At 39.6% G+C, this 14,152-nt stretch overlaps 1 pseudogene; it reads left to right on the top strand.

Annotated features, from left to right (window-relative positions):
- The first annotated feature begins 9,759 nt into the window (after window positions 1-9,759).
- LOC129017467 (peptidyl-prolyl cis-trans isomerase A-like) lies at window positions 9,760-10,251 on the top strand (annotated as a pseudogene).
- Window positions 10,252-14,152: the final 3,901 nt, after the last annotated feature.

The following is a 14,152-nucleotide window of genomic DNA, read 5'->3' on the forward strand; positions in this document are numbered from 1 at the left end:
CTACTTGTACCTGAGACAAGAAAACAAGACAAACAAAATGTATTTTATGTCTATATAGCAGTTTATAATTTACAAAGTTCTTTCACATTTTCTCATTTGACCCTCACATCAAACTCACGATACAAAAAATAAGAAATTTCCCTATTTTATAGATAAGTGCAAGTGACTTACTGGGGCGATCAACTGTCCCAGTTTGTCCAGGATTGAGGGGGTTCCCAGACCACAGGACTTTCAGTGCTAAAACCAGGACAGTCCTGCGCAAACTAGGATGGTCAGTCACCCTAGGTCACATAGCTAGTAAATGACTGAGCTAGGATTTGAACCTAAGGCACCTAGCCCGTACTTATTATACTTCCTGAGTTATTGAACTCAATAGTTATTATTGCTAATATTATTTAACAGTTATTGAGTTATTGAGCTCAATAACTGTTAAATGAATGACAGACACCTAGTCTGTCTCCTTTCCACTGTGCCATGTGCTTCTCCTTACTAAACAGCAGTCTCTTCAGACTAATACGTAAAGGTGTTGCTTGCCTTCTTTCTTCTTGAAATGCCAATCAGTGGAAAGGAGAGGGGAAACACTGCTTTGAAAGAGAAAAGCATCCTTGCATTAACTCCATGTCAGAATAATCACTGACAGTAATAATTCAACAAAGGGATTAATTACAGAGTCTGTAATTATCTTAACAAGAGCTTGAAATCAAAAATGATTGTGATGGGCCACTAACCCAATCAATATATGGACTCTGCCCTGGGATAATCTAAGACTGATTGCATATATGAATATTCAGTACATGTAAATTTTAAATCCTACCATCAGATAAAAGCAAAGGGTTGTAAGAGATTTAGTGGTCAGTATATGTCCTTCCATTCAACCTTGACTTCACTGAAACCATCTCAGAAAAGATAACAGTTGGTGCTCCTTTTAAAGATGTCCCTCTGAGGCAAGCCCAAGAGCTTCTTCAGGTGCCACTTTCAGCCACCACTGAATGATGAGTACAGCTTAACCTTGCAGCTAGTAAAAGGAGTGCTGGATATCAGAGCCTGTTTACTTTCCCTCTACCAGACTCTCTGTGCAGGACACAACCTCCAGTTTCCTATCCCCTCAAACCCCTGCCAACTCAAGCTCTCCTCTGTCACCCAGGATGCCACTATCCCCCAAGACTATGTCTAGCCTTTCTTTTGACATATTTCCTTAGTTAACTCATATAATCTTCTGGGATAATTTTTTTAAGAGATAGATTCTTCTCTGTTGCACAGGCTAGAGTGCGGTAGCACAATCATAGTTCATTGCAGCCTCAAACTCTTGGGCTCAAGTAATCCTTCCTCTTTCAGCCCCCCGAGTATCCGGGATTACAGGTGCATGACAACAAGCCCAGCTAATTATTTTATTGTTTGTAAAGACAAGGTCTAGCTGTTGCCCAAGCTGGTCTGGAATTCCTGGCCTCAAACAATCCTCCCACCACAGCTTCCTAAAGTGCTGGGATTACAGGTGTGAGCCAACACACCCAGCATCTTTTGGGATAGTTAATTCCAAAGATTTGTAAGCACCCAACATTTTACTTTTTTTTCTTTCTGAATATCCATCATTCATTCAGCAAACATTTAGGAAATGTCTATAATGTGTCAGGCACTGTGCTAGGTACTGAGATTAGTCGCAGAAAATTTACAGGAGTTCCTAAGGCAGTTAAGGGAACACAGAATAGAAAAGTAATTCCTAGAAAAGAGGACAGCATCACATACACAAGACAATATGCTCAGACAACTACAAAATAAGTTCAAAAAAGCAGGAGTCAAGAAGTCTCTACGAGTTGGCACCCATGGCCAACTGGATAATTCGGTACTTTTTCAGGAAGTCTTATCTGGCTAATCTCGAGAGAAGCAATAGCTTCTGCCCCTCACCTTGAATAAACATAAGACATTCAAGACCTCCTGAGGCCATCCTCTCTTATTTTCCAGTTTCCAATTGTTTTCCGCTGTGAAAATATCTTAGCTCCTGTTTGCATTTTCTTTTCCATCTCTCTCTGTATATACCCTATACGCTAATCGACATCAATGTTTTCTGCCAGCAACCACTGGGAAGGGTGGAGTAGCCGTCGCTTCCTGAGACCCAGGAAGAAGAGAAAACCATGAGGTTATCATCTCTGTGCTATGATTAAGCCACTGTGTGTTTCCTTCAAAGTCTGGTTAACCTATCTTAGCACAACCTCAAATACCTGTCTCTGTGAAGTATGCTCTATCAACTGAAGGAACAGAACCCCTTACACTCCCAAAGATGCTTTCCAATGGCAGAAAGGGAGCTAAGCAGAGGACTGGCTTAATTCAGGCTGTATTAAAAGCAATACCAAGAAAAGGAAGGGAACTGAAAGAAGGCTAGGAAAAGCAAGGGAGGAGGAGAAAGTGGCTCTTTAGAAAATGTTCCTGGTTTTCAACACTATCACGGGCATGACAATCATGTGCCTGCTCCACACACAGGCTTAGCTAGAAGTTATTCCCCAAATCCTACCTGCCAAGTCTAAGCTGATTGGAAAAGTGGTAGGATCTGATCCAAGCTCTGTCACCCCACGGGCTGGACAATGGCCTGTGAAGCAGCCTCAGCATGATGATACTGATGGCTGTAATAATAGCAGCTATGATGCATTAGGGGTTACAATGTGCATGGTAGATAATTTATCTCATTTAATCCTCGCAGCAACTCTATGGGGTAGATACTATTATTATCTCCCTTTCACAGATGACAATACATGTTTCAAGAGGTTTCACAAGTCTGCCAAGCTCAGAGGATTGAGTCAAACTCTGGTCTGCCTGATTTTAGAATCAAACCCTTCCTCACCTTTCAGTATTGCCTTTCATTCATGTATTTATTTATTTAAAAAAATTTATTCTGTACCTGCTATTAACCAACCACTGTGGCAAGTGCTGGGGATACAATGGAGGCCAAGACTTAAAATGACCCTGCCCCCCGGGGCTTATACTGCACAGAGGAGATAGATACACAGTAAGCAAATAACACAAATAAGTACAGGCTGCATTCAGTTGTATGAAGAAGACGAAGAGTTTGTTATGATAGGTATAGGGGAGGCCGGGTGTGGTGGCTCATGCCTGTAATCCCAACACTTTGGGAGGCTGAGGTGGGCAGGTCACTTGAGTTCAAGAGTTTGAGACTAGCCTAAGCAACATAGCAAAACCCCGTCTCTACGAAAAATAAAAAAATAGCTGGGCGTGGTGGTGCATGCCTGTCATCCTTGCTACTCAGGAGGCTAAGGCTCAAGGATCACTTAAGCCCAGGAGGTGGAGGTTGCAGTGACCCGAGATCGTGCCACTGCACTCCAGCCTGGGTGACAGAGCAAGACTCCGTCTCAAAAGAAAAAGAAAACAAGAGAAAGAAAGGAGAGGTGTAAGGAGACTTACTTAGATAGGTGGTTAGGGAAGCCCCCTCAAGGAAGGGACATTACACTGAGATCTGAAGGATGTGACAGAGCCAGTTATAAGGTGACCTGAGAAAAAGGCAAGTGAACAAGATGCAGAACAGGCCAATCAAAGAAGAGACAGAGGCAGTGAGGCTGGGTGTCTAGAGAGCTTGGCAGAGGCCGGATGTCACGGGGCCTTAAAGACCACCAGAGTAGTTAGAACTGGCTTCCAAGTGCAATGGCAAGCTACGGGATAGAGTAAAGCAGTGGAGAGTGGAGATGGCTGGTTTACTTTTTATTAAAAAGAGAAGGGGCATAATGTAGTAGTTAAGAACATAGACTCTGGACCGATAATGCCTGCACTCAAATCCCTGACTTGCTGCTTACCAACTCTGTAACTGTGACAACCTCTTCTGTGCCTCAGTTTCCTTATCTTTGAAAGACAGACACTAACCAAACCTGCCTCAGAGGGCTGTTGGAATGATTAAATTAATTATTATTTGAAACCACGTAGAATACTGCTTGGTATCTAGTAATAAACATGCTTACAAAATACATTAATAAACATAATTAATAGATGTCTTTACAAATATAACCACATAAATTTGTTTTGCAGACGTACAGAAATGTAATATCAAAAGCATGCTTTTCTTTTAGTGAAGACTTTCTGCATTGTTCTTTCTCTTCCTCTTTCTCCCCCTCTACTACATCAGCAACTGCTCCCCCTTAAGGTAATTTATGTCAGGAACGCCATATGTTTCCGACCACAGAATTCTAAATAGGCAGACATAAGATTTATGTGCATACACATATGTGGCATTCTTTTATCTTTGTTTTGCAAAAATTAAATTATTATGTGCAATTGACCCTTGAACAACTCAGGATCTAGGGACGCCGAACCTCTGCACAGTCAAAACTCCATGTATATCACCACCACCAGAAAAAAAGAAAAAGATATTTTGTATGTTATATGGATTATATATGTATTCTTATAATAAAGAAAGCTAGAGAAAAGAAAATGTTATTAAGAAAGTCATAATGAAGATAAATATATTTACTATTCATTAAGTAGACATCAACCATCATAAAGGTCTTCATCCATCATTGTCTTCATAAGTAGGCTGAGGAGGAGAGGAAGATGAGGGGTTGGCCTTGCTGTCTCAGAGGTAGCAGAGGTGGAGAAGGTGGAGGAGGTGGAAGGGGAGGCAGGAGAGGAGGGCACTCCCTTGGTGTAACTTTAAGTGGACCCACACAGTTCAAACCTGTGTTGCTCTAGTGTCAACTGTGTATCTTTTTCTCACTCAAACCAGTATAACTCCATTTCATCATTTAAATGAGTGTATTCTGGTCCATGGAGGCAGATGTACCATAATTTATTCAGCTGTTCCTCAACTGATGGACATTCATTTGTCCCCACTTCTCTTGCTGTTACTAACACTGTCTCAGTAAACATTATTGTTCAAATGACCTTACAGTCTAGTGGTTTCACCTCTATGAAGTAGATTTCTAGGAGTGAGTAGATTTTTAGGAGATTGCTAGACTAGATGACATAATTATTATTTTCTAAATAGATATAGATGAAAGATCGCTTGTTTAAAAGACTAATACTGTTTTCATTTCCTGCAGGAAGATATGTGAATGCTCATTGGCCTACATCCTTGCCACAGCAGGTCATTTTTGGATGGGTGCAAACTTATGTTACTTTTTTTATAAAAATGTTTGTATTCAGTGAAAATGTACATGTAGTAAAAATACACAGATTATAAGTATACAGTTTGATGAGTTTTGACACGTGTTTATACCACATTATACCATGTCACCAATACCACTATCAAGATATAGATATTTCCAGCACCCCAGATAATCTCCCTTGCAGACAAACTCCACCCTTTGTAGGCAACCACTGTTTTGATTTCTATCAACGTAGATCAGTTTTGTGTGTAATTAAACCTCCTATAAATAAAGTCATGTAATGTTATTTTTGGTGTCTGGCTTCTTTTGCTCAACGTAATGTTTTTGAGATACATCCATGTTGTTGCATGTATCAATAAGTAAACAGTAGATAATCAGGGCTGGGCATGGTGGCTTGCACCTATAATCCCAGCTACTCGAGAGGATCACTTGAGCCCAGGAGTTCGAGGTTAAAATGTAAATAGAACAAAATGTACAGATTCCATATGTTCCACTGAGTTTTGACAATTGTATACACCCATTTAACCACCATGCCAAACATTTCCATAATCTCAGGCTCTCCTGGCCCTTCGTGGTTAATTCCCATGCCACCTTACTCTATCCAGAGTCTGTTCTAGAGCTGTATACAAATGGAATCATAGAGTATGTACTCTTTATATCTGGTTTCTGTCACTAAACATAATGCTTTTTTAAATTCATTTGTGTTGTTTCAGTTAACGGTAGTTCATTCCTTTTTATTACTGATTAGTATTTCATATAGCACAATTTGTTTCTCCATTTTCCTGTTGCTGGACATCGGTGTTGATTCTCATTTTTTAGATTTTCTGTATAAGACTGCCATAAACTTTCTTGTGCAAGTCTTTTGTTGACATGTATTTTTATTTCTTTTGTATAAATACCTGGGATTATAATTGTTAGGTTACAGTTTGATGTATAAATTTGTAAGAAAATGACAAGCAGATTTCCAAATGTAACATTTTGCACTACTACCACAAATGTATGAGTTTCAGTTGCTCCACGTCTTCCTCAACATCTGGTGAGTTATAGGATCTTTTTATATATTCTAGAAATAAGTCCTCATATTCATATATATATTCATATTCATATATATGTATGTATAGAGAAAGAGAGAGAGAGAATTATGAGTATTTTCTCCTGGTCAGGGCTTGCTCTTCCATTTTCTTATTCATGTCTTTTAACGAAGAGAGGTTTTTCCTTTTATGTAGTGCTTTTTTCCTAAATATTTGTCTGCCCCAAGTTCACAAAGATATGCTTATTTCTATGCTTGCTATGTTTACTTCTAGAAGTATTATACTTTTAGTTCTACATTTAGGATTTTTATTCATCCTGAATTAATGTTTCTGTATGGTATAAGGCAGGAATCAAAGGTCATTTTCCACACATTTATATAGTTTTTACAAAATTATTTGGTGAAAAACTTGTCTTTCCCAGTTAAAACTGCTGCAGTGTCTTTTACTAAAATTGAATTGAACATATATGTATGCAAATATTTCTGGATTCTCTAGTGTATTGATCCTGTTTGCCTATCCTTATGCCAATACAATACCACATTTATTACTGTAGCTGTGTAGTCAGTCTTAAAATCAGATAGTGTATTTTTTTTCTTTTATTCTAGTGAAGATTTGTTTTGTTTATCCAATATGCATTACGCATTTCCATGTAAATTTTAAAGTAAACATGTCAATTTCTACAAATAAAATCTGTTTTCATTTTGACTGGAATGACATTGAATCTATTAGTCAATCTAGGTAGACTTGACATCTTGACAATATTTAGTATTCTGACCCAGTTATTTAAGTCACCTTTAATAGCTCTCAGAAATATGTAGTTTTACTGCAGAGGTTTGGCATATCTTTTGTTAAATTTATTCTCTAGTATTTTATGCTTTTTGGTACTATTGAAAATCTTTCATTTAGCCGGGTAGAAAATTAAAAAAGAAAGAAAAATAAATTTGAGTTGTTTTTTTCTGTATGCTTTCCAATTGTTTGCTGCAAGTATATAGAAATGAAGACAACATTCAAATTGTTCCTGTTTGCAGATGACATGATTTTATATCTAGAAAACCCCATTGTCTCAGCCCAAAATCTCCTTAAGCTGATAAGCAACTTCAGCAAAGTCTCAGGATACAAAATCAATGTACAAAAATCACAAGCATTCTTATACACCAATAACAGACAAACAGAGAGACAATTCATGAGTGAACTCCCATTCACAATTGCTTCAAAGAGAATAAAATACCTAGGAATCCAACTTACAAGGGATATGAAGGACCTCTTCAAGGAGAACTACAAACCACTGCTCAAGGAAATAAAAGAGGACACAAACAAGTGGAAGAACGTTCCATGCTCATGGGTAGGAAGAATCAATTTCGTGAAAATGGCCATACTGCCCAAGGTAATTTATAGATTCAATGCCATCCCCACCAAGGTACCAATGACTTTCTTCACAGAAGTGGAAAAAACCACTTTAAAGTTCACATGGAACCAAAAAGAGCCCACATCACCAAGTCAATCCTAAGCCAAAAGAACAAAGCTGGAGGCATCACACTACCTGACTTCAACCTATACTACAAGGCTACAGTAACCAAAACAGCATGGTACTGGTACCAAAACAGAGATATCGACAATGGAACAGAACAGAGCCCTCAGAAATAATATCACACATCTACAACAATCTGATCTTTGACAAACCTGACAAAAACAAGAAATGGGGAAAGGGTTCCCTATTTAATAAATGGTGCTGGGAAAACTGGCTAGCTATATGTAGAAAGCTGAAACTGGATCCTTTCCTTACACCTTATATAAAAATTAATTTAAGATGGATTAAAGACTTAAATGTGAGACCTAAAACTATAAAACCCCTAGAAGAAAACCTAGGCAATACCACTCAAGACATAGGCATGGGCAAGGACTTCATGTCTAAAACACCAAAACCAAAATTGACAAATGGGATCTAATTAAACTAAAGAGCTTCTGCACAGCAAAAGAAACTACCATCAGAGTGAACAGACAACCTACAGAATGGGAGAAAATTTTTGCAATCTACTCATCTGACAAAGGGCTAATATCCAGAATCTACAAAGAACTCAAACAAATTTACAAGAAAAAAACAAACAAGCCCATCAACAAGTGGTTGAAGGATATGAACAGACACTTCTCAAAAGAAGACATTTATGCAGCCAACAGACACATGAAAAAATGCTCATCATCACTGGCCATCAGAGAAATGCAAATCAAAACCACAGTGAGATACCATCTCACACCAGTTAGAATGGCAATCATTAAAAAGTCAGGAAACAACAGGTGCTGGAGAGGATGTGGAGAAATAGGAACACTTTACACTATTGGTGGGACTGTAAACTAGTTCAACCATTGTGGAAGACAGTGTGGCGATTCCTCAGTGATCTAGAACTAGAAATACCATTTGACCCAGCAATCCCATTACTGGGTATATACCCAAAGGATTATAAATCATGCTGCTATAAAGACACATTCACACGTATGTTTATTGCAGCACTATTTACAATAGCAAAGGCTTGGAACCAACCTAAATGTCCAACAATGATAGACTGGATTGAGAAAACGTGGCACATAAACACCATGGAATACTATGGAGCCATAAAAAATGATGGGTTCATGTCCTTTGTAGGGACATGGATGAAGCTGAAAACCATCATTCTCAGCAAACTATCACAAGGACAAAAAACCAAACACCACATTCTCACTCATAGGTGGGAATTGAACAATGAGAACACTTGGACACAGGAAGGGAAACATCACACACCGGGGCCTTTTGTGGGGTAGGGGGAGGGGGGAGGGATAGCATTAGGAGATATACCTAATGTAAATGACAAGTTAATGGGTGCAGGTCACCAACATGGCACATGTATACATATGTAACAAACCTGCAAGTTGTGCACATGTACCCTAGAACTTAAAATATAATAAATATATATATATATATACCTAAAATTCAAAAAAAGAAATAAGGTTAATTTCTGCATTTTGACCTTGTATCCTACAATCTAACTATTCACTTAGACTTTGTAGGTTTTTATAAACAAGTTTTTTTTTATGTAACAAATCATGTTGTCTCCAAGTAAATACAGTTTCATTTCTCCCTTTGCAATCACATGCATTTTATTTCTTTTTCTTGCCTTATGGTATTGGCTAGTGTCTCCAGTGCAGTGTAAAATAATAAGTAATAAAAGCAAACTTTCTTGCATTGTTTCAAGACTTACAGTGAAAGAATTTAATATTTCTTTATTATTTCTTAAGACAGGATCTTGCTCTGTTGCCCAGGCTGGAGTATAGCGGCACAATCATATCTCACTGTAACATCAAACTCCTAGGCTCAAGTGATCCTCCTGCCTCAGCCTCCTGAGTAGCTTGGACTACAGGCATATGTCACCACACTTGGCTAATTTTTGCATTTTTTTGTAGAGATAGGAGTCTCCGCATTTTGCCCAGGCTAGTCTTGAATCCCTGGCCTTAAGGGATCCTCCTGTGTTGGCCTCCCAAAGTGTTGAGTTTACAAGTATTAGCCACTGTGCCCAGTTTACATTCAATATTTCATCAATAAGTATAATGTTAGCTTTGCAGACACCACCACCACCGGGAGCCCAGTACTACCCACCATGGTCAATTCCACTGTGTTCTTTGACATAGCCGTCAACAGCCAGTCCTTGGGCCTCTTCTTTTTCAAGCTGTTTGCAGACAAATTTCCAAAAACAACAGAAAACTTTCATGCTCTGAGCACTGTAGAGAAAGGATTTGGTTATAAGTGTTCCTGCTTTCACAGAATTATTTCAGAGTTTATGTGTCAAGGTGGTGACTTCCCACGCCATAATGGCACTGATGGCAAGTCCATCTAAGGGGAGAAATTTGATGATGAGAACTTCATTCTGAAGCATACAGGTCCTGGCATCTTGTCCATAGCAAATGCTGGACCCAACTCAAATGGTTCCCAGTTTTTCATCTGCACTGCCAGGACTGAATGGTTGGATGGCAAGCACGTGGTCTTTGGCAAGAAAGAAGGCATGAATATTGTGGAGGCCATGGACCACTCTGGGTCCAGGAATGGCAAGACCAACAAGAAGATCATCATTGCTGACTGTGGACAACTCTAATAAGCTTGACTTGTGTTTTAACTTAACCACCAGACCAATCCTTCTGTAGCTCAGGAGAGCACCCCTCCACCCCATATGCTTCAGTATCCTATAATCTTTGTACTCTCACTGCAGTTCCCTTTGAGTTCTCTCTTTTCCTTATTCCCTTTCTATGCCTAGCTGGATTGCAGAGTTAAGTTCATAACTATGAAATAAAAACTACGTAACAATAAAGAGTATAACGTTATCTGTAAGTTTCTCATAGATGGCCTTTATGAAATTAAAGCATTTTGTTTCTATTCTATTCTTCCTTTAGTGAAGGTTTCTAATCATGAATTGATGTTTTATTTTGTCAAATGCTTTTTCTGCATATATTGAATATAACTATCATAGTTTTCTCTTTTTCTCTTTGATGTGTGAGTTACATTGATTGGTTTGAAGAAGACCTTGAGCTAAGCTTGCATTCCTAAGATAAGCTCTACTTGGTAATAATATATTATCCATTTTAGGCATTGCTCAATTTGATGTACTAATATTTTGTTCAGAATTTTTGCATCTGTGTTCATGAGGAATACTCATCTGTAATTTTTTATTTCTTTGTTTTATTATCTGTTTTTAAAATTTATTTGAGAGGCTTTGATGTCAATATAATTCTGGCCTTGTGAAGGAAATTTGGGGCAGTTCCCTTCTCATATATTTTTTCAGAAGTTTGCAGGCTGGGCATGGTGGCTCATGCCTGTAATCCCAGTCTGAGGGAGTCTGAGGCAGGAGGATCACTTGAGTCCAGGAGCTTGAGATCAGCCTGGTCAACACAGGCAGACTGTCCCTACAAAAAAATTTGAAAATTAGCCAGACATGGTGGCATGCACCTGTAGTCCCAGCTACTCAGGAGGCTGAGGTGGAAGGATTCCTTGAGCCCAGGAGTTTGAGGGTGCAGTGAGCTATGATTGTGCCACTGCACTCCAACCTGGGCAACAAAGCAATAACCTGTCTCAAAAGAAAGAAAATAGTTTGTGTTAGATTTGTATTATTTCAGCTGGGCATGGTGGCTCACACCTATAATACCAGCACTTTGGGAGGCTGAGGTGGGAGGATCACTTGAGATCATGAGTTTGAGACCAGCCTGAGGAACATAGTGAGACCCTGTCTATACAAAATATTTTTTAAGGCTGGGTGTGGTGGCTTACACCTGTAATCCCAGCACTTTGGGAGGCCAAGGCAGGTGATCACTTGAGGCCAGGAGTTCAAGACCAGCCTGGCCAACATGGCAAAACCCCATCTCTACAAATACAAAAATACACACAAAAAAATTAGTGAGGCACGGTGGTGCACATGTGTAATCTCAACTACTTGGGAGGCTGAGGCATGAGAATTGCTTGAACCCGGTAGGTGGGGCTGAAGTGAGCCGAGATCTCACCACTGCATCCCAACCTGGGCGACAGAGCAAGACTCTGTCTCCAAAATAATAATAATATTAATAATTTTTAAAAAGTTAGCATGATGTAGTAGCACACATCTATAGTACCAGGTACTTAGGAGGCTGAGACAGGGGGATCCCTTAAGCTCAGGAGTTTGAGGCTACAGTGAGCTATGATCAGTGCCACTGCACTCCAGCCTGGGCAACAGAGTGAGAACTCATCTCCATTAAAAAAAAAAAAAAAAGATTTATAGTATTTCTACCTTAAGTATTTGATAGAATTCATCATTGAAACTATCTGGGTCTATGAGATCAGCTACTTCTGGATGATGCGGTATGAGAGAAAAAGACATATTCATGGGCTCACTCCTGTGCTTCCTTCTTTGAAGTGGGTTCCCTGCTCAAATGCTGTGTTTGTGAGAGTCCAGGCCTAGATGTCAGTAATTCTGTAAGCCCCCTAGAGAGTGGTACTAGCTGAGATTTTGCATTTCCAGAACCAGTATTTACCTCTGTGAGAATGAAATTCTGACCGTTCCAGAATTTAATAGTTGATGTGGTGGCAAATCAACTACTTGGATGGAAGGGGCCCAAAGTAGCTGACTTGCCACCAAGTTACAGGTTGTCCTTCTGGAGGATCAGTGCCATATATTGCCATATTAGTGGTAGGCACATTGGTCTATGCCACTGAAAGTTTGAATATTCAAAAGAGGCAATAGCTATATTGAACCTGGTAAGAAGTCCATGCTGTTGACCTATACGTAGCTTCCATATCTGCCACTATAGCACTTCTTGTGCTGGTTGCAGGGTGGCCAATGACAAAGACTAGCTAACATCAACTGGCCAAATAATGTTAAATAATTGGTTGCTCAGTGCCTCTTTGCAGGTGGATATGTGCAAGTGAGGGTTAATGTGTGATACAAAAATCTTTACACTTTATGCCCACTTTCATATTTCCTCTGCCTCCATATATCTACCTGAGACTTCCTTGTCTTCAGTCTTCTAGTCCTTTTCCTTCCAGCCCCCTTAACAGACAGCGAGGACATTTTCCACTATCCAGGATTTTTCATATATTTTTGTTTCAGGCGACTTCTTTCACAAAAAGTGGATGACTCAGTATACTTATAACAGGTCTGCCCTTTGGAAATTTCTCTCTCCGCTTTCAAGGCCAACTCGGATTGTACCTATAATACAGTCACTGTTTATAGTCAGCTTGCACACACATACCGAGACCAATCATTGACAAACCAAGATCATGATTTTTCCTCCTCCATCAGCTGGTCGTATGAGACCCCTTATGTGGCCACAGGTGTAAGCTCGAAAAAAAACACTTGTGTAACTATGGACAGTGATGTACTGTATACTCATGCCCTCTGGTCATACTTGGGCTTGACCTCGGAAAAACTATTATGATGAACAGCAGCTGGGCCTGCTCTAATTTGTGATTTGGTGAGTCCCACCTCTGACATTTCCAGCAAATTTGGGGTCAGTCATGGGCCCGAATGACAGAACTGCTTGTACCACAGCCTTGCTTTAGTGGACAGCTTTTTCCTGCTCTGGGCCCCACTCAAAGCTAGTGGTATTTCTAGGTGTATAGTGCGTTATCTTATATACCCACAAATGAAAGATGCCTGCCACACACTGAGCTTCCTTCTTTGTGATAAGGGATGCAAGATGTGTCTTTTAATTTGAAGGGGATAGTCCAGTGTTCCTCAGACTACTAGATCCATACAAACTATATCAAAGTGAGAGGTCAATAAATCTTCATAGTGTTTATCTTGCATGTGTCTCACGAAGTCTTCTAGAGTATTATCCAGTCGGCATAATGTCATTGATGGAATGAATCAATATGACTTGTAGGGAAATTTCGAGATGATCAAAATGTCTTCAGTTTATATTGTGTTAAAAGCAAGAGGGTCAGCATAGCCTTGGATCAAAGCTGCAGTTGAATATTACTCACGTCACATGAATGCAAATTATCTCTGATCTTCTTTCTAATTGGAATAGAAAAGAATCCATTTCCCAAATCAATGACCACACGCCATGTACCCGAAATCTCATTAACCTATTTTATCTTATTTATCTAGCAATAAAACCACATCCAGCACAGTAGCTACAACTGGGGCTATCACTTGTTTGAGCTGTGGTTTTCTGCTGTTATTCTCCAGAATCACCCAGTTTCTGTAGGAGCCAGACTGGTGCTGCTAAATGAGGATATGAGAGTGAGTAGTGACCACCACCCCTGCGTTTTTAGATCTTTAATAGTAGCATTAATCTCTGCTATTCCTCTACTCCAGGATGCAATTTTTCTCTATTTCCTGCCTTGGCTGGGGGAAGGGGTGTATGGACGGTTTCCAGAGGTTTCCACTTGGCCTTCTCCACTATGATATGGCCTTCCCCACAGGTCAATGATACAAAGTGGGGTTCCTCTAACTGCCAGTATGTCAATCCTAGTTATGCACTTGGAGATTTGAGAAATGATCACTGGGGGTGTCTATAGACCCACTG

This window comes from Pongo pygmaeus, chromosome 1 (assembly GCF_028885625.2).
Source record: "Pongo pygmaeus isolate AG05252 chromosome 1, NHGRI_mPonPyg2-v2.0_pri, whole genome shotgun sequence".
Classification (NCBI taxonomy): domain Eukaryota; kingdom Metazoa; phylum Chordata; class Mammalia; order Primates; family Hominidae; genus Pongo; species Pongo pygmaeus.